This window comes from Castanea sativa, chromosome 1, assembly GCF_040712315.1.
Source record: "Castanea sativa cultivar Marrone di Chiusa Pesio chromosome 1, ASM4071231v1".
Classification (NCBI taxonomy): domain Eukaryota; kingdom Viridiplantae; phylum Streptophyta; class Magnoliopsida; order Fagales; family Fagaceae; genus Castanea; species Castanea sativa.
Genome location: NC_134013.1, coordinates 85,204,798 through 85,230,237, shown reverse-complemented (window position 1 = coordinate 85,230,237; position 25,440 = coordinate 85,204,798). Strand labels below are relative to the sequence as shown.

General features: G+C 34.6%; 1 pseudogene; it reads left to right on the top strand.

Moving 5' to 3' along the window:
• Window positions 1-303: 303 nt before the first annotated feature.
• Window positions 304-11,372, top strand: LOC142642916 (uncharacterized; annotated as a pseudogene).
• The last annotated feature ends 14,068 nt before the right edge of the window (window positions 11,373-25,440 follow it).

Genomic DNA, 25,440 nt, shown 5'->3' with positions numbered 1-25,440 from the left:
AATAAAAAATCTTACAACCTTTATAATCTATCCAATGTCATGTTCCAGAGATTTCTCGTGTTTATCCCTCTGTTTTCTTCGTCTACATTGACGAGACTAGAATTTTGGGACATGCCGCTTCTGGTAAAGTGGAAAAAATTTATATTATGTTCACACATAGGGTCGAATAACCATGTTGCATACCCATCATGAATATGATGATACATCTGAAATGATTTTGTATTAATAAGCTATACCAGTGAAACGACAAGACTATCCTATTCCAAAGGGCCTTCTCTGTCTCTCTTGTGCACACACATTACGCTAATGGAAATGCCATACATTTTCCTCCTGTTGGCTTTTCTGCTAATGCAGCCATGCATACTTCAGTTGCCCCAATCTTCCAACAACTTTACCAATCAATTAGCTGTCATTACCTTCAAGTCTCAAATCGCTATTGGTCCAAACAATACTGTCTTTGCTGGTGGTAACTGGTCCACAACAACAAACTTCTGTGAGTGGTTTGGGGTCTCTTGCAACCGACGCAGACAAAGAGTCACAGCCTTGAACCCTTCCTACGTAGGTCTCCATGGCACCATTTCTCCTCATATTGCCAACCTCTCCTTCCTAGTCTCACTTGATCTTAAAAACAACAGCTTCAGTGGTTTTTTTCCATATGAGATTGGCCATCTACACTGCTTGAGGAAACTTCACTTGTCAAATAACTTATTGGAAGGTAGTGTTGGAGATATATTAGCCTATTAGCATAAGCCTAAGCCTAATTTTACTTTGTGTGCAAGCTAAGTCTCTTACTTGTACTAGAAGTCTATTAGTCTAGGGTTTAGTCTACTATATATACACATATTATGGTTCATTGTAACACATGATTTGTACTACACTTTAATATATTATTGATGTAGCCATTTAGGGTTTCCTCCATGGATGTAGGCCGTTAGGCTGAATCATGTAACTCTCGTGTGTTATTGTGTTCTACACTTTATGCTTTCGCTTCCGCATCCATACTAGCATATTCAACATAGTGTATCAATGCTAATATTTAACAGGTAGTATCCCTCCAACTATACATAATTGCCGAAAGCTTGAATATTTATATCTTCGTTACAACAATTTTAGAGGTGGCATACCTAAAGAATTGGGCATGTTACCCAAACTTCGAGATTTATATCTCGCAAGAAACAGTCTAAGTGGTACAGTTCCATTGTCCCTTAGCAATATGTCGTTGTTAGAAATACTGAATAATTGTATTGTATTTCTCAACTAAAGAATATACATGTGTGCCTTTATATATGAGGCATAGGAGTGCAGTACAAGTAAAAGTGTATTACAAGAATGTGTGTTATACAAGTAATCTAGTTGGGCCTAAAGCCCACAACACTATACATGTTAACAGCCCCCCTCAAACTTAAGGTGGATGTGAGACCAACTTGAGATTGTCAACCAAAGTATGAAGGTGTCCGTTAAGATGTGACTTGGTGAAGATATTTGCAAGTTAATCTATAGAGGAGACTAAGATTAGCTTGAGAGCACCATGAACAAGATGATAATGGATAAAATGACAATCGATCTCAATGTGTTTAGTTTGTTCATGGAAGACATCATTGTGAGCAATATGAATGACACTCTTTTTGTCACAATAAAGAGGAGTAGCAGAGGATGTAGACACACCTAAGTCTTTGAGAAGCCACCGTAGCCAAAGGAGCTCAGATATGGTATCAGCAAGGGTACGATATTCTGCTTCAGTATTGGAGCGGGCCATATGAGTTTGTTTCTTACTTTGCCAAGAAATCAAAGAAGAACCAAGAAGAAAGTAATAACTAGTGGTGGACCTGCGATCAGTGGGATCTCCTGCCCAATCAGCATAAAAAAATGCACAGAGAATAAGAGGTGACTGAGCAGAGTAGAAAAGACCCTAGGAGAGAGTGTTATATGGTACCAAAGAATGTGCAGAACAGCAGCATAGTGAGTCGATCGTGGAGCAGACAGATACTGGCTCACCTGGTGAACAACATAAGAAATGTCTAGACGAGTAACAGTGATATAAACTAGGCTGCCAACTAAGCGACTGTAAAGAGAGGGATTAGACAATGGTTTCCCCCTTGAGAGAGTCAGATGCGCATTAAGCTCAACTGAAGTGTCAATAGTCTTACTATCAGTGAGTCCAACTTGAGACAAGAGTTCAAAGGCATATTTGGCTTGAGTAATGTAAAGTCCATCTGTAGAATAAGTGATTTCAAGACCCAAGAAGTAGCTGAGATGTCCAAGATCTTTCATCTCAAACTACTGACTGAGAAAATATTTGAGTTATTGAATGCTACTAAGGTCATCACTAGTTATGATCATAGTATCCACATACAAGAGAAGTAAAATAGTGCCTTTGTCAGTGCAACGAAGAAATAAGACAGAATCATAATGACTGGCCATGTAACCCAAGTGAGAGATGTTAAAACTGAATTTGGCAAACCAAGCTCATGGAGCTTGTTTAAGGCTATAAAGGGCACGTCGAAGGTGACAAACCTTGTTTGATTCAATAGAGAGACTAGGAGGAGGTTGCATATAAACTTCTTCACCTAAATCCCCATTAAGGAATGCATTTTTGACATCCATCTGGAAAAGGTCCCATTTATTGGCAGCGGCAACAGCTAAGAGGGCACGAACAGATGAGATACGAGCAACTGGAGCAAAGGTCTCTTCATAATCAATCCCATACTCTTGTGTAAAACCTTTGGCAACAAGATGAGCTTTGTAGCGCGTAATGGACCCATCAGAGCGAGTCTTAATCTTGTAGATCCATTTACAACCAACCATAAATTTCCCAGGGGGGAGAGTGACCAAGTCCCAAGTATGGTTTTTAGATAATGCATCAAGTTTCTCTTTCATTGCAATCTACCATAAAGGGTCAGTGGAAGCCTCATGATAGGTGTGAGGCTTGTGCAGTGTAGCAAGGGCAGTATAACAATGATAATCAAGTAAATGTGTAGGAATGGATCTTACCCGAGTTGAGTGACAACGTGGAATGTCTTGTGCAAGATCTTTAGGCAGAGCCGGAGCAGGGGACCCAAGCTCAAGGTTGGATAGCTCGTTTTCGACCTGTTCATCTTCCACCTGTTCATTAAAGGGGGAACTAGCAAAGGGATGGAGGATATCTGGTGGTTGGACAGAGAAGTCTACAAGAGAATCAAGAGCAGCTACAAGAGGATCAGGAGCAGCTACAAGAGGATCAGGAGCAGCTACAAGAGGGTCAGGAGCAACTACAGAAGGAATATGTGCCTCATCTGGAAATAGATTTAAGACAGAGGAGGAAGATAGAGAAGTACGGAAATGGGAGAGCTCGACAAAGAGACGATGTTCCCAAAAGACAACATTGCGGGAGATCCACCAATACTAGAGACAGAAGAAGGCCCCCAAATATCAGAATGAATAAGGTCAAAGATATTAGTGGGTATTGATTTACTAGTATTGAAAAGCAAAGCTGGCTGTTTTCCTAACTGACATGAAATACAATTAAAATTTTTTGTAGACACTGAACCTAACAGAATTCTAGAAGCTAATTGTTGTACCTGAGAAGAATATGCGTGACCAAGTTGAGCATGCCAAAGTGCAAAGGAAGGAATAGAAGAAACTACAGCAGTTGCTGCAACAGAAACAAGAGCAACAAGCGGAAGACAAAGGTTGTCACGGGAAACATACGCCTAACTCTAGGACCAGTCCCAAGCTCCTATCCCGTCCTTGGATCCTGCACAATACACCCAGAATAATCAAATATAATGCGATAACCTAACTCAGCTAATTGGCCCATAGAAAACAAATTGTAAGAAAGGTCAAGAATATTAAAGACCCTAGGAACTGAGAGGTTGGAGGTTGAAATAGAACCTATATTATGACCAAACATTGTGGAACCATTTGCTGTGCGAATATTATGAGGGTGTGGTGCAGGTTTAAGTTCAAAAAATATGGACGAGTGAGGTGTCATTTGATTGAAACAAGCAGAATCCATAAGCCAAGAGGAAGGAGACATACTAGATAAAGCTGAGAGAGAAGAGAAATAAGATGCATTACCAACCATATGAATGATATTGGCAATAATGTTTTTAAGGTCATCTATGGACATGGTGAAAGTGCGTCCTGAAGACTTAGACTGTGCAGAGACGGGAGCCATTGGTTAGACATTCTTAGTGTTAGCAATAGTAGCAGCAGCAGAAATTGAAACAATTGATTTGTTGCAATGATAGCAAGTCTCAATATTGTGGCAAAAATATTTACAAAAATTGCAAAAACATTTTCTGGATTGTTGGCGACGATTATTGCAACAAGAAGAAGACCTATCCTTATTTTTCATTTAGAAGCAAAATATACAAAATGGACTACAAAAATGAAATCTACGCAAAAAACTAGGTAAGGAGTGCCTGGACTGCAAAAAGTCAACTCTGGCAAAAAGTCAACGATCAACTCTTGTCAAAGTTAGCCCTGAAGGTCAACAGCCAACACAATCTGGTCAACGGTCAACAGATGACATCAGCAGATGACAAGACACTGACGTCAGCTAGGGCTGACATGGTAGAGATGTTTGGCGCGTGTGGCGCGTGAGGCAGCAGAACAGGCGTGAAGCGCGTGAAAACAGTGCAGTCTATACTGGCGGCGCATAGGGCGCGTGAGATATTCGATGAAGCTGATTCTTTTCCGAAAATGTAGATCGAAGAAAGATGAAGCAACCCTAGTGGGGTGTGAACTAGATTTGATGGTGGCGGCGGTAACTAGATCGAAGCAACCCTAGTGGTGTGTGAAGCGCGTGGAAGATTTCATCGAAACTTTGACCGACACATGGCGGTGTGTCGATGGTCAGATGAGGATGTTTCCGACAATGTTATGTAGAGTGATTGAAAAGCTACATGATGATATGTCTTATGTCATAATCGGAGGTCCTATGTGGAAGATTTGATGGAGGCAGTGATCTTGGTGGTGGTGATCGAGCTTCTGACGGTGAGGATTCAACCTTCGACACCTCTGACGGCGGTGGAGTAGTCAAGAGAGGGCACGGAGAAGGTTTACTGATCAAAGAAGTCGAGGTTGCGGAAAATACCAACAAAGACAAGACTGCAAGACACAAGAAAGTTAGAGCAATGGCTCTGATACCATGTTAGAAATACTGAATAATTGTATTATATTTCTCAACTAAAGAAGATATATGTGTGCCTTTATATATGAGGCATAGGAGTGCTGTACAAGTAAAAGTGTAGTACAAGAATGTGTGCTATACAAGTAATCTAGTTGGGCCTATAGCTCACAACACTATACATGTTAACAGAATTAAATAGCCTTATTGGTCCATTTCCTCTTGTCGTCTTTAACTTCTCTTTTCTAACTGTTCTTACTCTTTCACACAATCACTTCTTAGGAACCCTTCCAATGAATCTTTGCAACCAGTGTCCTAATCTTCAAGGATTGTATATTTCCAGAAATGAATTCAGCGGTAAGCTCACCTCACAGTTTAATAACTGTACAGAGCTTTTTGAATTATCTCTGTCATCCAATAAGTTTGATGGAAGTATTCCAAGAGGTTTTGGGAGTTTAGAAAAGATTGAATTTCTAGCTCTTGGAACTAACAACTTAATTGGAAATATACCTCCTATCATAAGCAACTTGTCGATGTGACAAGAGTTTGGCATCGAAGACAACAACGTGAAAGGTGGCATTCCAAGTGATTTATGGCATCTCCAAAATCTGAAAATTTTGGGATTTCAGTTGAATGATCTCACTGGGACAATACCTCAAAATATTTTCAACATTACCTCTCTACAAATACTCAGCTTGGCTGGAAATTCCTTGTTTGGAAATCTTCCATTAGATACTTGGATCTCTTGCCCTAATCTTGAAATTCTAGAACTTGATGCGAACAAAATTAGTGGTCATATCCCATCATATCTTTCAAATATTTCCAGCCTCTTCGTGGTAAATTTTAATGGGAACTTTTTCTCTGGATATATACCCAGAAATCTTGGGAACTTAAAAAATCTAAAATGGCTTGGTCTAGCTAGAAATCAGCTAACAGCGGAGCCTGGACATCAAGAGCATAGTTTCCTTTTATCTTTAACTAATTGCAGATTTTTGGAGGAGCTATATTTATCCTTCAATCGTTTGAATATTACAATTTCGGATGCCATTGGAAATTTTTCACTTTCCCTTGAAGTCTTTGATGCAAGTGAAAACCAAATAAAGGGTCAAATTCCAATGGGAATTGCTTCCTTGAAAAACTTGTACTCACTCAATTTGTCAGGTAACAGTTTGACTGGAAACATACCGTCCACATTCAGGGGATTGGAGAATTTGCAAAGTTTGTTTCTTGAGGAGAACTTGATTGAAGGATCCATTTCATAACAACTTTGTCAATTAAAGAACTCGGGAGAATTGTCGCTCTCCATTAACAGCCTCTCAAGATCCATCCCGAATTGCATTGGAAACCTTTGTGTTTTGCAAAAATTCAACATGAGCTATAAGGCATTGACATCATCAATCCCATTGAATTTGTGGAGTCTTCAAAACCTATTATTTTTGGATTTATCATCGAATTTCCTTAGCAGAAGTTTGTCTCCGAGCATGACAAAATTGTGCACTATTATAGTCATGGACTTATCCTATAACTAAATTACTGGAATTATTTTGTAACGCCCCGAAATCATAAGCAATAAAAGTCTATTTAATCTGAAAAATTCATAAAAACATTAAATAAAATAAACCAGTAACCTAAAATCTCACCACAAATTTTAGAGCTCTAATCCACCAAAAATAAAACATCCTCAAAATAATTCTCTAGTACAATGTTTAATACCATAAAAATAATAAAAAAATCTTCAGTCCCACAAAATAATTCGTAACTGTTGACTTCCAGGAATCTCTACTCCAATAATCCCTATAATATATCTGTAAGGGGAAATAAAGGGGGGTGAGATAACTCAATAAGTGGAATTCACTAACATTGGGGGCGTGGGAACAACCTTTCAAAAAAAAAAAAAATTCTTATAACAAATTCATAACTTGTACCTCACCAATATTATATCATCAAATATTTCATATAAAAAATAATAATAATCTTTATATTGTGAGCCATCATAGTGTGTGTGTGTGTGTGTGTGTGTGTATATATATATATATATAAATACCATCACAAACACAATTTCCTAGGCTTTGCTCGTGGTCAATGTTTACGCCCCGTTGACAGGGTTGTGCTGTCCCCTTTTATGGGATTGGAACCTCATTTTCATCTTTCTTAAGGATGACTCCTTTGGAACCTAAAACAAAATACTATCACAAACACAATTTCCTAAGTTTTGCTCGTGGTCAACGTTTACGCCCCGTTGACAGGGTTATGTTGTCCCCTTTTATGGGATTGGAACATTCATTTCATCTGTCTTAAGGATGACTTTTTTGGAACCTAAAAGTTCACTCCCTTGCTAAGGAGCTTTCTTTTTGGATCCTCAATAGTATACTCCCTTGCTAAGGAGCTATCAAATGTACATTGTCCCCTTTTCTAGGACCGTCCCTTGCTAAGGACTAGCCGCAATATGATTGTCTCTTGCTAAGGACTAATACAATATTGAGATTTTAATCACGACTTGCCATAGGTTTTCAAAACATATTCAAGATGCTCACAAAAATAATCCATTCATAATTCCAAAAAATATAAGGATATATTCACACATACAAATTTAAATAAATTTAGGTTGTCCCACAAGTTTTTCATAAAACGAATAATTAATGTGCACATCAAGCAATTATAAAATATCCATTTATATATATAGAGTAACAACATATTTCTTTGATATAAAATAGTTTAATAATCAACACTGTTTGAGAAAACTCCCAAAATTAGTAAACACCACTTACCTCTTAGTTGCAAAAATAAAAGAAATCAACCACCCTTGAGTCACAATAAATCAGTAAAATTAGGACCTAGCAACACCAAAAATAGGTCCATCAATACAAAATTTTCCCACTTAACAATATGTTTTCACATTTAAATAGTTTAATCTATCAACATTAAAGCCTACATAGGTGTTTTGTTTCCTTGAAATACTCTTCAGCCATGTCAGATTTTGGGCTTACAATTACTACTGCATAATCATATCTTTTTGGCTCTACCTAATCAGATTTTGGCTTACAAAATATTGCTACATAATCAGATATTTGGGCTTATAAAGTTGCTGCATACAGCAGTGGCTTAGAGATGATAATTAGTGTCACTAGGTGCAGAGGTAGGTAGTTAAGAACATAATGCAGCTTTTTTCCATTAATATAATCCTAGCTATGCATGAAACTTTAATATGGCAGGAAGATGGACATGTGATCAACCTAATATATACCTTAATTTATCAATCCAATTGCCTAGTATTCCCTTGATGCCGCTAGACTAGGATTTAGACAAGTTTTTGAACATTTGCAAGTGCATGAATGACAGATTGTGAACTTAGATAGATAGTGCAATCATATAGTAAACCCCAAGCAGCATTTTCTCATTAGCATGGTGACAAACTAATTTCCTAAGTCCACGCCTAACCACCTGTAATCTGTGCAGCACATAGACTAACATACAAAAACATTCTCTATCCTAGGTGTGTGAGATGTCAATAGCCCTTAAGCTATATAGACACTTGCTAGGTATCACATAAATAAAAGAATCCAAGTACTGAGGAGGGCTGACCTGATTCTCCCACACATAGCCGCAGAGAAGACTAAAAACAAGAAGATTGATTGGTGCCGCTAAAAGAGAAGGGGTCTCCTATATATATATATTTACACGTATAACTCAGATAAAGGCTAGGGTTCCCCCCCCCCCCCCTTTTAAGCTTATCAAAGCCCATATATTTACTTATGCCACCATACTTGGGCTTCATATTATTTTTAATATCTTAGGCCCAAATCAATTGAATCCATCTAATTGTGGGCCTCCTTTTTAATTTATGTATAAGAATTAAATAAGTAATAAAATTACGGGGTGTTACATATTCCCAGTATCATTAGTGCTTTTGAGAGCCTAAGTTATCTAAACATGTCAAAGAACTTATTCCAAGGAAACATTTCACAATCTTTTGGACAATTGAGGGGAATGGATCAGCTAGGTCTCTCAAACAATATTCTCTCCGGTGCTAGTCTAAAATCTCTTGAGACACTTCCATATCTCAAGTATTTGAATTTGTCCTTCAATAAGCTATCGGGAGAGATTCCATCCACCGGACCTTTTGCAAACTTCACCGCAGAATCATTTTTAGGTAACGAAGCACTTTGTGGGAATCCAATTTTTGAAGTTCCACCTTGTACAAGTCCAACTTCTCTTGAATCAAGGGTGAAACGAGTTTTGCTCAAATACATTGTTCCTATCATTGCATCAATTATAATCTTTGCAGCACTGGTCATAATGCGAAGAAGACATCCATAATGTAACATGCATATTCCAGGTTTGCCTATCACATTGCCTACAGTGGAGGGCGCTTTCAAAAGTTTTGATGCTGAATGCAAGGTGTTAAGGGCAATCCGACATAGGAATCTTGTTAAAGTCATTAGTACATGCTCCAACCTTGAGTTTAGAGCTTTGGTGCTTCAATACATGTCAAATTGTAGCCTTGAAAAGTGCTTATACTCTCATAACAACTGCTTGAATCTTGTCCAAAGAGTAAGCATCATGGTTGATGTTGCCTTAGCGATGAAAGATCTCCACAATGGTCAATCAGAATCTGTGGTGCATTGTGATTTGAAGCCTTCCAATATTCTTTTGGATGAGGACATGGTTGCACATGTTAGTGGCTTTGGCATTGCAAAAAGTTTAGCCCTAAACAAGGACACAACGCAAACCAAAACTCTCGGTACACTTGGCTACATCGCACCAGGTACATGAATTCACCTTTGTCTATATATTTAATTACTATGCTAATTTTGTACATAGCTTTAATAGATACAATCTTAAATATTAACAATTTGTTTGGTAGCTCATAGCTTAGTTTTGTAATTGCATTAGATACATATGAACATACACTTTAAATTATAGTGTGAGTGGTTCAATGGATAATTAATTAATTACTTGTTAGTCTCTCTAATCTAAGGGTTACTGGTGTTAATTTATTCTACAAAATTATTATTTTAAGAAAGCAAATAAATAATTTGTATTAAGGCCATTTGTTATATGAGCCATGCTCACTAATCAAACATGAATTTGTTCAATAAAATAATTTAGTGTGAGTTTCAATATTGGACTTGTTAATAGAACTACGATAATGTTCGGCTTGCCTTTCGCTACATATTAATTAGAGCCAACTTTATAGCCATTGACACTAAAGAATATATTGGTCATGGTAGATCTGGTGATGTCAATACTTAAAATAAAAATTGTGAAAAATATTGTATTCCTATATTTATTGGAAATGAAGATGCAAATGGATAGGTAGGTACTCGAAGTTGTGATTATATTTTATAGAATTAAAAAATTAAAATAAAAAAATAAAAAAGCTTGCAAGTATGATTGCTATTTTTACACCACTTAAACCCAGTATTGTATTATAGCATGAAACCACCTAGAAACAAATGAGACTTGCCACTAGTCGAACCCACAATTCCAAAACTCTCATGTGTGATGGATCATTTGGATTCCTACCACCAAACCACCTCCCTTGGAGATGTAAATGTGTTCAAATTTATCTTGTGTAATTGAAGCAGAAAATAATATATATACATATATTCTCCTATAACAAAGGTAAACCCTAAGAACATAATATCAAATGTATTTTATTTTTATTAGAATAAAGATAATAGCAAATGGACACATCTTGATCATATCGTAATTTTTTTTTCAATAAATCAAATCTACATATTTACATCAATATATTGATAATGGATGGATACAATAAACAAGATTTAAAATAAAAAACTTGCATGAATGTGTGAATGGCTATTTTTATAAACTTATTCTCTCTCCTATTGGCAAGCATGTGGACCACTAACTTATCGACATCTTGACGAATGTGAGCTTGGCAGAGTATGGCTCAAAAGGGAGAGTGTCAACCAAAGGTGACATTTATAGCTATGGAATAATATTGTTGGAGATCATCACAAGAAAAAAACCCACTAATGAAATGTTTGTTGGAGAACTAGCTATCAGGCAATGGATTGCATCACTTCCAGATAGAATAGAAGTCATGGATGATGGTTTACTCAGGATTGAAGATGGAAGAGATGTAAATTTTACGCAAACTGTTCTTTTATCTATCTTAGAATTAGGCATAAAATGTTCTGAAGAATCACTAGATGAAAGACCAAACATCAAGGACGTTGTGACCAAGGTTAACAAAATCAAATTGGCACTACTTGGAAACATAAGCAGGGTTGTCTAATATTAAAATCTATGTTATTGCTTAAGTTTTCTTTTCTTTTTCTTTTTCTTTTTTTTTTTCTTTTTTCGAGATGTGATTATGTGACATTGGTTTGGTATGTCCTCTGATTCTGTAAGGTACCTACAAATGGTGTTACTTGGGAAACCAAAATCAGTTAAAACTATCCCAAATTATTAGTATTTGAAGTTAATATATTTGGCTTTTAATACATGGTATAAAGACGATTTACTTAAACATTCTAAAATGTTGTATGAAAAAGGTATTTGGGATCTTATGCATAAGAAAACTTATACTCTTAGTGTGCGTTTGGGTTAGAATTAAAAATTAAAATTATTTCACTATACAGCTTATTTTTGCCACTATTCATAGGCCACACTGCACTTTTTGGCACTATTTATGAGCCCCACTGTACTATTTCAACTAATTTTTACCTTTATCTACAATACTTTCAACAATAATTTTTCAATTTCAACAAAATAAGCAGTATCCAAACACACCTTTAGTATCAATAGGCAAAGAATGACTAAAAAAAATTTCACTCTATCATCCCCACATACGATGGGTGTGGAACTATCTATTTATAGCAACTTTATAAAGAATGGCATAAATACCAACTGTATTAAGGAATGACACATATAATTACACAAAATGTTCTCAATACATGCAAATATGTATACAATTCGCTTGCAATAATTCGCGCACAATTTGTTTGTTTGTTTGTTTGTTTTTGTTTGTTTTTTTTTTTCTCAATAACTAAGTATAATTTGAAATAAGGTTTAGGTTGAATTTGATCATCTAGAATTTGGCAAAAGGAAGCACCTTGATGAAAATATGGGCTAACCAGTCTTTTGTGGGATACATTGCATATACAATGCAACCATTGGCAATCCTTTACTTAACAAAATAAAAACCAATCTTAAGGTGCTTTGTCCTAGCTAGGAACACAGAGCTTTATAATCATATATATGTCCCACCAATATCATCACATTAAAAAAAAAAATGATAGACTTGAAAAGAAAACATATACGTTATATAATATTAGGCAAACCTAAATTGTATCTCTGATATATTACACTAAATGCTAAAGAGTAGTATTCTCTGATTTCATGTTGGATCTCCTGTGTGTTTGTTGCTTTTTAGTGTTTGCCTTATATGATTTAATTTTATTGATTTATTTTGCTTTAAAAGTAAGTTTATGAAAAATTATAGTTTCTTTTGAAATTGTACATTGTCTGATATATATATATATATATATATATATATATATATATATATATATATATAGCATACCTGAGATCTGGTCTTGACTCCCTGGAGTTCTAAACCTAAATCTCTTCTAGACTTTGCAAATGGTGCCGAAGGTCTGGACGTACTACACTAGGATGCAGGTCTATCTCTAAGAAGGATAGGTGACTACCTAATGGGTTGGTGTAGATCTATTGGGGATCTAAACCTTGAGTCATCTAGGGGTGGGTGACTGAACCAGACAACTTCCTTATTGTCTTCCTTGGTCCAACTAGTTTTGGTAATAGCACAAGACTGTTTGTGCCATTCAAAATAGTTCTCAATGTATTCGAAAAAAAGGGACATTGCTGGATATCTCTTTCATAAATGCTTTCCATACACACACACACACACACACACACACACACACACACACATAATAACTTTTTAAAAAATTTATACATTTTCTTTTAAAATTTTAAATAATACGGAGGTAATAAAAAGGCTAAACCAATCATACACACAACAAACCATAAGAAAACATTTCACTTAAAAATGTGCAATATTCCATTATAGAGTGTTTATGTAACAAAAATTCCATTCCAATTAGCATTCAAAAAAAAAAAAAAACTTGTTGTTTGTGTGTAAACAAAAGAAACACAACCAAACATTGTTTATCAATGTATTTCAAATCATTCATTTATCAAAAAGGACCCCAATCTATTATTCAAAATTAAAAATATCTATTATTGATTTTTTAAAAATTCCGTAGGATTACCCTTTAAATTTACTACATTTCATTAAAAAGCTTTATTTATTTATTTATTTATTTTTTATTATTATTATTATTATTATTATTATTATTATTATTATTATTATTATTATTATTATATAGGGATAGAAATTTAATTAGTGAGTTTAATTGAAGTAAATGGGTGAATTATAAACTTGTAGACAACCCTCTCTCTCTCTCTCTCTCTCTCTCTCTCTCTCTCTCTCTCTCTCTCTCTCTCTATATATATATATATATATATATATAAGGTTAGTTCATTCTAAAATCAAACTCCTTTGGAGTTATAAATATACCCAAACCAAAAATTTCAAGAACCAACATCATCAAAGCATCCCAATTCCCAAAGGTAAGAAATCTTTCATTATATATTTTTAACTTTTCTAAATTTTCATAGTTTAGTTTTGGAATTTGAGGGCTTTTAATGATTTGAATGATTAAAGGGAACTTAAATAATTTCATGTTTCAATATTAGAATTTTAAGAAATGCATATTTAGATTTTACTTGAAACAACAAATTATAACTTGATCCCATATAACCAAAGGATTTATAGAGGGGGGAAAAATGCTTGAAATTGAGGGCCCTGAGTCCCTGACAAAACCCACTCACATACTACATGTTGGGCGAGACTGTAGCTCTATCACTTGGTGCAAACGAAGAGCCAAATATGATCCACTTGGCCTAAATAGACTAATACATACCACATTGGTTGCAACTAGAAACACTATATGTCAAACAAAAACTCACAGTTTTAACAGTAAGGTTATTTTGACATAGCACACACTTCAAATCAGTCATGGAGAAGAAAACATAGTCCCTTGGCACTGCTCTATACTTGTAGAGGATCTAGAGCATTGCCCTATATTTAGTTGTTTTGTTGTGAATCTAAGAGCCTTAGGCCTCGTGTCGGTGTGGGCTAGGCATTGCCTCATGCTTTTTTATTAACTTTGTTGGGCACACTGAGCCCAACATGTAATTACCTATCTTGCTTGTCGTATCCAAAAACTACAATACATCCTACTTTGGGTCATAATTTAACCTAAAACATGCGATTCCTAAAATAAGGGTTCCTATCTCGATTAGAGAACTCATCAAATTAAAATTTCTTAGTCAACCCATGGCAGTGCCTACATTCAATACTAGCGATGTCCAAAAAAAGGTGTTGGCATTCTACTGTTCAACAAAATATTTCACATCAACTTAATTTGAGATCAAAAGCTCAAAACAACAAAGAAGATGCACATGTATTTTCCGATCAGTGGAATTGGCCACCTTCTACATATAGAGCCCTTCTGGCACCCCTTCTTTCTTTTTGTACATCACTTTTTCCTTGGCTTTCTTGAACTCTGCATGTGTCACCTGAAGCAAACGTAAAAGATGTTAACAAGTAATTATTAAATCAGGTCAAACAGTTAAAGAGATGAGCCAATCCAAGGAAGCAGCAATAGATTAATCAACCAATATCCTTCATCAATAATAACCCAAACCCACAAAAGTAAACATATATTAGATTTTATTTTTAAGGATAAATCTTTTTTTTTTCTTCCCTTAAATATGGAGTCTGTTTTGTTAAGGACATATTTTATGTAGTTGACTAATCCTTTGACAAAACGCACTTTACTTGTATTTGGTTAGATCTAGAATGTGTTTAATACTTCAAAGAACATGTTGTTCAAGTCTAGTACTAAAGCCATGAAGATTGGACCAAGAAACAAGTGAAGAGAATGTGTGCACTAAAGCTGGACAGATAGCTGGACACCTGCGGACAGCTGCTCGACAGATTACTATCTATCGAGATTTAATGAATGAAGCTTGACAGCTTCTCGATTGATCGATGTATCTATCGAGGTTACGGGAATTCAGTTTTCCAGATATGATTTTCAGCCCATATTTATGTATTTGTGTCGGGTTTCTTTTCTCATAACCCTAGACATATATAAGGCTTATTTTAGAGGTCGTCACATAAGAGAATATAAGGAGAACATATGCAAAAGGTGATCGAAGCCTTATTCTCTCTGATAGAAGCCACTGCGTCTTTGCACCTTAGGGTTTTGTAACCAAGTACTTCTTGATCTTCATTGTTGATGAAGTGAAGAACTTTGCAGCCAACATTCTTCTTTCTCATGTTGGTGAGTGAGTCACGTACTGGGATCCGTGCATCAAAGGGTGGCATTCATATATTGAAGAGTTCAGAGGTTCTAAAGCGATAGAAGGTTTCTACTGTGAGTTTATCTATGGGGATTGTAGAGTTTAGGGACAAATATTTTGTACTAGATCTAAAACTTCACTTTACTATAGTGAATTGCTTTTCGGGAAGGTTTCTCCCCAGGTTTTTTACTGTGAAGTTGGTTGGTTTCATTGGTTTTCCTAAGTTATCATATCTGGTCTTATTTATTTTTCCGCTGCACTTATATTTGACATGATATTAATATTTGTTTGTTTTAACAAATTTTATGCATAATAAATCTAATTAACAACTTGGGTTTAAAACTTGTTAATTCTATCAACCGGGGTCTAAATTTCCCAACATTTTCGATTTTGGTTCCTTAATCTAAAAAAATTCTAAGTCAGTATTTTAAATTTCAAGAGAGAATCAACTTTATATGTATGTCTATTTTCTGTACATTTCTTGCTTGCATTTTTTGTCCTTAAACTAAGAGGTCAATTTGATTTCGGTCCCCTAAATATGGGATACGCCATCAAATTTATTTATTTATTTTCCAGTAAAATTGGCAGCCTCAACATTCATTTAGTCATATAAATGGAAAAATAGATAAGGGACTAAATTGTTACACTTTAAATTTCTGAGGGACAAAATTCGAACTTATTAAAATTGTAAGACCAAAATGAAATAAACCTTATATTAATTTGGGAGACAGGAAATTGTAATATATCCTAATTTTAAAATGCCATCTATAGTTTTCCTACAGAAACAACTTTTGCCACAGGAGGTTTAAATGCCGTAAAACTTACAACCAAAGATTTTGGAAGAAAAAAGAAAAAAAAGAAAAAGAAGAAAGGTTGCTTCCTTTTGTAGGAAAAAATAAAGCCAGAAAAAGGGGTTTATGAGGAAACACTTGATAAGCACATAATTAAGGTTGCTCCCAAGCTAAGCTCTTGCTCTCACAGGTAGTGAGTACCTTTCATTTTTCAATTCACACCAAATTTCACATCATTCTGTGTTGTCAACTTATAATTTGAGTAATGTCATTTTCACATGGTCTACCACTTACACTCAACTTATTATGTACCAATCATAACTTAACACAATAGTTGGACGGTTGAATTTGGTGTGAAATTTGTGTGTCCTTGGACTTATTGTTCCTTCTTGTCAAATTAATTTTCATTAATGTGAAAAAAAAAAAAACCGATAGAAAAAGTTTGCTACAAGACTATGGACTACCTGCTCACGTAGGTCTAGAAAAATTGTGCTCCATGACTCTGAACTTCAAGAGAAATGCTATGTCTACAACAGTTTCACAATACTTTCACAACAAATTTTACGTGGCAAGTTGTTATTGATTGTTACAGGTGGACAAAAATGTAATTTAAGTCATGTATTCAAATTAGAATCAATAACAACTTTTCACTTATGATTTGTGCTCTGTTTGTTTTATCGGAAGACCTTCTGTAAATATAGTTTTTCACATTTTCCAATATTTGATAGCATATAAAAAATTGATCGACGGAAAACTATCTTTAGTCAATGGAAAACTCTAATAAAAATAAGACTTATTTTCTATAATTTGTTTGCCAAAAAAAAAAATGGAAAACAATCTCTTTGTCACGCTTTCGGCTTCCCATCTCCGATAAATTTCCTTCTATCTGAAGTATGTGTAATGAAGTAATATGTATACCTACGTAAAAACCAAATCAATGGTAACAAGTCCATTTCCAATTTTCGACCTGGTATACATAGTGAGAAGAAGTATATTGTGGGTACTCCTATTTCTTACACTATATTATACTATTTCAGATGCTTCTGTCCACAATATAGAAAATAGGCTAGCCTCCAAAAATGTTGATTCAATCAACCATAAATACATGTTAAGAATATATATGCATCCCCATGCCAGTTTCCCATGTGTCTGACATTTAACCTCTATTCATTTCATAATTACAGATTACTAAATTGCCCATATATTTAATAAGTGTAAGTAATGCTTATACATTAACCCTCGTTACATTAGTTGTAAAATATCATATTTGACCAAAAAATCTATACTAGGGCTACACCATTAATTTCACACGTATGGTTTAACAATGAGAACCTTCAAAGAATTATCATTATCAAAGATCTATATTGTTAGTTTTTAGTTTCATGATATAATTTAAAGAACTAAAACTGATCACTTCAAACTTCAAGTTCTTTTTGGTATGATTACCCATACTTACTCAAGTCTTATGTGTAATTGGTGTTCTTGTATATTAGATAATCGGTTTCTTATATATTTTTTCATTCCTCTCTTCCAAAATATTTATGAAGAAGTTATGAAGATGGACAAGTTTGAGGAAACTATGCTTGTGTTTGCATTTAACAATTTGAATGGGGATGAAAAACAAACTTGGTCATTCATGTTGAAAAATGACAAACTCCATAAACAATGGCTGCAAAACTTCTTTGACAACTATTTAAGCCAATTTTGATTATGTAGGTGTATTTTGTTAGAATTTGGAGGTGTCTATTTGGACAAATTGGCATTTTGGTATTTTTCAAACTATTTGTACTAGATTATCTTGCAGGTTCAACTATTTAGCTTATATGGCATTTTGAACTATTTGAAATGGGGTTTATGGTTATTTTGAATTATGAGAAGTATGTCTATTTAGAATTAAAATTTTAGTTTGATAACCAAATTCATGCTTGGTTATTTATTTATTTATATTGATTACATTAGTTGGGTTTACATAAATTTCATATTATATAAGAAATGTTATAAAAACATTTGTAGATGCCAAACATCAAAAAATGTTCTCAAGTTCATTTTCTAGGAAATTATCAAACACTAGAAAATAAGATAGTTTTCCCAAAAATGTTCTCTAGAAAATGACAAGTTTTCTAGAAGATGTTTGATGAGGCCGAAAAAATCACCAGTAAGTTGCAAGCACTCTCCAACTCGAGTCAACACCCGCAAAGAGAAAACAAAGTGACCTAAAAGAGAGCACTGGTGTGGTGCCGGCCAAAAACCCTCCAAAGGTCAAGTTAGAGTCTTAAACAACCCTAGAGTGCCAGAGTTGGGATAGTTGTGCATACCTTTTGTCATGAGGGTTTCTGGGGTTTATATAGTGGTGTAGGGCGGAAATAAACGCCTTGGCGAGGAAGTACTTTCCTTTTAGAAGAGTAATTCGCGGATCTTTGCGTATCGCATAGAGCCCTTTTCCTTATTGGGATCTTCTTGACTAAGATCAAACGTGTAGCGAAAGAACTTTCCTTATATTCACGTATGTAGAAGTCAAGATAGACTAAGAATGGAGGTTGGATTACTCCTTCAGCTTTTACCTGCCAAGGTCGTCAGCCAACGTGCACCTCCTACACTGCCGTCAGCCTAGGTACGTCTCCAAAAAGAACGTCAGCTAAGGACCTTCACAACCAAGGCCGTCAGTCTTGACTTCGTTATCTTGATCCTTTAGCCTAACATCGCCACGTAAGGGGTGTGGCCTCAAACGTCAAAATAAGGCGTCAATGACAATGGCTGACGGATTGTATATTCCCGTCAGCCTTCTTAATGTGCCGACAGTCTGTAAAAAACGTCACTATCAATGTTAATGCTGAACCAAACAAAGCATTGTTGTGAAAGTGTTACAAAAATATTGTGGACGTTGTACTTCTTGAACTTTAATCATGCTAATTTTAATAAGTCAAACTCTGAGTTTCCATGTGTTTGCTACGTATAATTCTTCTCAGTCATCACCTCCATTTCAAAATTTCTTGGCATTTTTTCATTGTCATGTACTGTAGATTGTAGAAGTCTTGTGTGACAACTGATAGGTCTCTGTTTTCTCCGTTTAATTGGGGCCATTTATTCCTCTGGTCATGTTGCGTGGTCTAAGGGCGGAGGCATGTTACATTTTGTTTTCCTTTTTTACTTAGTCCAAATCTTTAATTGCTTAATTGGCCCCACATTTGGGGCTTTCTCTAACAGGGGCCCTAACCCATGGCCTAAGGTTAATTTAGTGCCGCTTGACTTATATTGTACGTAAGAAATTGACATTTAAAATTATAATTTAAATTGATAAATAGATTTTTGAATTGTTAAAAGTTAAAACAAATAGTACCTGAATGCTCTAAGTATTATTTAAAAATAGGTTTCATATTAAAGGGGTTTGTGAGGAAAAACCTTGAAGCACATTGGCTTGACTACATGCCCAAGTAGGACTACCCAGATAGAAAAACTGTCCTCCAAGACTATGTTGTATGGACTTTAAAGTCGTGCTACTTTAATTAGTCAAGCTCTGAGATTCCATATGTCTGCTGCGTTTGATTCTTCTCCATAATTACTAAGCCATTTTTCCTTGTCATGTACTGTAGAAAATTAGAAATCTCGTGTGATAGCTGCTCTTTTCTGTTTTCTCCGTTTACTTGGCACCATTTATTCCTAATCATGTTGTGTGGAAGTCTTGTGTGATTGACCTCTGCGTTTGTGTTTTTCTTTTTTCGTTACGTTCACGGGAGTGGAAATTTTGGGACGAGCGCATCTATACTCTATAGATAAGCCAAGTGAGATTGCCAATCAGGCAATGACCTCCATGAGTCCATAATCAAAGGGCATTTCCTTATAAAAATCGCACCTCCTTTTTCATAGGATTAATATCTACTGGTTGCGTGAGTGAAATTACGTACTAAAATTAGAAAAATAGAAGATCTTCAAAGTGAGATTACTTTTTATTCCACGAGAAATTAAAAAAAAAAAAACATAGTATAAGTTTAAGGACACAATTTGTTTAAGTGGTAGGTTTGTAAGCGACGGAAAATAAAAGTGGTATTAGTGGTAGCTCTAGGGTTTGTTTGGCTAGGGGATGAAAAAAAATGGAATGATAGAAAATAGTAAGGGGTTGAAAAAATAGAGTATGTATAAATTTACTCTCAAATGTTTTTTTTAGTAACATGATTGTAAATTGGATGCAACAACTTTTACTTAATCAATAGATCTTTAGTATGCAACAACTACACTGCTATCTTGTATATGTAAAAATGTGCTCTAGGGCTTGCTTATATACTCAACTTGACATCCACAAAATCCTAGATCCAACGGCTGAGATGAAAAGCTGAAAAACCAATTTGCATGAATCTCAATTAGTCGAGATGTGTCTTTTGATCGGTTGAGATAGGTAACTCTCGACCTATTGAGTTATAGTTGAGAACCTGTGTAGTAGCACTTCTGTCTATGCATTCTTAAGTTATAACGAACTAACATCATCAATCCCATTGAATGTGTGGAGCCTTGAAAATCTGATATTTTTATATTTATCATCTAATTCCCTTTGTGGATCTTTGTCTCAAAACATGAAAATATTTGATGATATTGAACTTGGGAAATTTATCTTGTAACCAAATTAATGTTCCAAGTATCATTGGCGCATTTGAAAGCCTATGTGATCTTGATTTGTCAAAGAACTTATTTCAAGGAGACATTCCACAATCTTTCAAACAAGTAGAAGAATTGGATCAATTGGACCTCTCAAACAATAATCTTTCTGATGTTATTCCTAAGTTTCTTGAGGCACTTCTATATCTCAAGTATTTGAATTTATCCTTCAATAAACTATTAGGTGTGAGATTCCATCTGGTGGCCCTTTTGCCAACTTCACGGCTAAATCAATTTTAGATAATGAAGCACTTTCTAGGAATCCAATTTTTGGAGTTCCACTTTATACAAGTCCGAGTGCTTTTCTAGAAATCTCTTCCCCTCTCTCTCTCTTTGAAACTCTCTCAATAAATATGAACTTCCAATTTTTTGAATGAAAAATTGTATAATTACATTACAACTCACAGCTTATATATATATATATATATACACACATACAAGTCTAAAGCTAAGCAAAAAACATCTACCAAAGCTAATTAAAGATCCCAAAACTAACAAACTTAAAACAAAATATAAAACAGGGTTTGGCGGGCCACGTGCAGAACATGTGAATTTCAAGACTTGATCTCTATGCTTCAAGTCTTGCTTTGACATACAACACTGAACTGTAGAAACTGAAGGAGTGAAAATATTAATGAGCTTCTATCTGTTCATCAAATTGTAGAATCCAGCAACTTATCGTCTCGGTAAGTTGTGTCCATAGCAAATAATAATAATAATAATAATCAATTCTTGTGCATACATGGCCCAAACCAATACCCTATTGATGAATTTGTTTTGTTGTACACCACTCTTGCCACCAAGCACCAAAGTATAGAACATAAGAGGAGTGATGGATACTATAAATTTTATTATATAAGGTAAAATTGATGCTAAGAAACTTGTAACTCAACTAATACATTTTGGTGTTTCAAATGAAGATGTTCAAGATGCAAAACTCCCCTCCCCATTGTTATAACTAACAAATTATCAAAAATAAGTAAATAAATAAGACTTATAAACATATTGTTACTAATCAAAAAAATAATTCAAATATTCATTCATTATGTTATTGAGTTCACCAATCACATTTATTGTCATATTAGTTTGTAGTAAAATATTAGTAGTTTTAAGTTTTAGCATTTTCCAATTAAGAGAATATGGGAAATAAATCTCATTGGCCTCTATGCAAGCTTAGGATGCAATGACACACATTGAAAATTAATCCTCTATAATAAGTAATGTCAAGTAGTTAACAAATTTCACAAGTTTTTCACAACGGGTGATGTGAAAAGTTGTGATCGGATTTACATCACTTTTACATGGATCCACTATATATTAACACCAATCACATGTCATCTCAACTGTTTTGAAAAAGATATAGCCATAGGAGGTGAGGATGATAACATTATACTTTGTGGCTTTTCTCTTTCTATGACAAATTTCAATGGAAGACTAATTACATATAGAGAGCAAGAGAAACGGTTGCGAGATGATTGGCTTCAAGCGAAGTAGAAACCATGGCTAGATTGGCTGTGGGCAAAGATTGGCGGCTTGTGAGAGAGGTTGAGATAGGGAGAGAGGAGAGAGAAGAGTTGAGAGGAAGGAAGAGGCAGACGGGAGAGAGACAGATATGCGAGAGGAGAGAGAAAAAGTCAAATAAATAATTGAGAGGAGAGAGAAAAATAATAAAAAATTATTTTTTCGGTTTAGAATTTGTGTTCGTACCGTTTCAAATTTGGAATGGTATTGTTCATTCATGCTTAATTTTTTTAGCATTTAGACGTTGTGAAAGGTCTTTTGGTCTTAGTGTGCCAAATGTCAAGGGGTCATTTGTTATCGTTGTTTAAACAACAGTTTTCAGTATTCACACATTTTTTCTCTTACACGTATTTTCAAAAAATACAAACAATGTTATTAAAAATCTCTTACCAAACAGGCCCCAAATATTTGACATTTAGCATACTTGATACTAATACTTTTAGTAGATGGTTTTGATTGAGTAAATGGGAAGTTGAGAAATAGAATAAAAAGAAAAAACAAACATTAATTGCAAAAGGAGGGGGAAGAAAAGAAAGGGGGAAAAAAAGTGCTGTGTCCTGCTATGACATCATAAGAGGAGGGTTTTTTTTTTTTTTTTCAAGGAGATATATAATTTCACTTTTAACCTATATTGTGTGCTCTTGATGATTTTTTTTTTATAATCATCGGACTAAAATAAGAAACCTTATTAGTTGAATTAACTAGAAATCCACAAGATGAGGGTTAAATTAATTGCAAAAGCTTTTCTTTTTATATCAAGCTTCTAATTTTTGATATAAAGAAGATTAGGTTTTAGAATTCTAAAATCTCTAATGAACAAATGCATCTAGGATCTTGCGATTAAGAAAAAGCTACTAAGGTTTCTTTTGATATATCAATAGGCAAAGCATGAGTCTCACAAGTCCCACCACTCCCACGGTTTCTTGAGCGTTCTATCTTGGTATGTTAAGAGGTTTCTCAATTGAATTCACTCACAAAACAGATTTTACCAACAATTTTATCGATAAAAAAACAAAAATTGACCATCTTAATCTTATCTGTTGTAGTCAATTCCATATTTTCCGTACCTGAGCATCTCTCTTCCCCTGGAAACAGGTAACAGAAATTTCTGTCAATTTTACAATCCACTCTCAGATTCCATGTGTCTGCCACCTTTAAAGTTGTTCTCTGTCATTATATCCCTTCCATAATTACTTGACCATTTGTTCCTTGTTATGTTGCATGAAATTCTCAGTGTGATACTGATAGCCACTTTATTTTCACTTTGCTTTCGTTGACGAGAGTGGAATCTTGGGACATACGCAAGGAAAAACTTACAACCACAATAATTTCAGCCTGAATTTCCAGTCATAGAAGATCAATTCTTGACTTTAAAGTCAAGAATTGATCTTGACTTTAAAGTCAAGAAATTTCTTGTGTACAATGGAGCACGGCGCTAACCAATTGCCTATTGTTGATGAATTTTGATTTTTTTTCTTTTATTTAAATATGAAATTTAATAATTATAATAATTATGAATAGATATTTATTTATTATAATTGTGATGGTATATGAAATTATATATATTAGCATTAAAAATCTATTATGCAATTTGTATATGAAATTATATATAGAACTATTTAAAGAAAATATGATTAATTCTATAAAAAAAATGATTTACTAAGATTCTCATTGAGAGTTTATAAGTTATAATTTCTATCATTTCTGTCAAAAAAAAAAAAAAATTGTAAGTTATAATTGGAGTAATGTCATTTTCACGTGGTTTAGCACTTACACTCAATTTATTATGCATCAATCATAACTTAACACAATAGTTGGACATTAAATTTGGTGTGAAATTTGTGTGTCCTTGGACTTATTGTTCCTTCTTGTCAATTTAATTCTTATCAATTTAATTTTCTTTAACGCGAAAAAACTGATAGAAAAAATTTGCTACAGAGACTATGGACTACATGCTCACTTCGGTCTACAAAAATTGTGCTCCATGACTCTGAACTTTAAGAAAAAAAAATGTCATGTCTATAATATTTTTACAACAAATCTTATGAGGCAAGTTGTTATTGGTTATTACGGTGAGCAAAAAAGTAATTTAAGTCGTGTATTCAAATTAGAACCAATAATAACTTTTCACCTACGATTTGTTATTAAAAGATTGTGGACTTACCACTTTTTAAACTTTAATAGTCTGATTTTAATAAGTCAAGCTCTGAGTTTCCATGTGTCTGCTACGTTATAATTCTTCTCTGTCAATGTCATCATTCTCCCTCTCACAATTTCTTGGCATTTATTCATTGTAGAAGTCCCGTGTGAAAACTGATACCCCTCTATTTACTACGTTTCAATTGGGGCTATTTATGGGTCCGTTTAAATAGAGCTTATTGCTAAAAACTGAAAACTAAAAACACTGTAACAAAATAATTTTTAAACATATAAAACGTAGACACAATAATCTCTATCCAAACTCAGCCTCATTTCTCTAGTCATGATGCGTGAAGGGCAGAGGCACCTTAACAGGGGGCTATAGTCATGTTTCATGGTCCTAAAAAAGAATGGCCCAGCCCAACTGTTACATTTTGTTTTCCTTTTATTTAGTCCAAATCTTTAATTGATTATGTGGCCCCACATTTGGGGCCTTTCTCTAAGTAGGGCCCCTAGGCCATGACTTAAGGTCTAGAGCCGCTTGACTTAAGCAGAAAGTCATACTCCTAATATGTTGTTTTTTTAATATGGTGCTCCCAATGGGATTTGGCATATTTTATAGATTAATTGTTGAGTGTGAAGATAAGCTATTGTTTCATAAAGTAGTATCTACAAGTCCAAACTTAACAGATTTTGGCACTATTGTGGAAGATATCCGTGATTTTTGTGATTACTTTTACCATATTTCTTTTAATGTAATTAGCAAATCTTGTAATATGGCTGCCAGGATGTTAGCGGCTCCCTTTC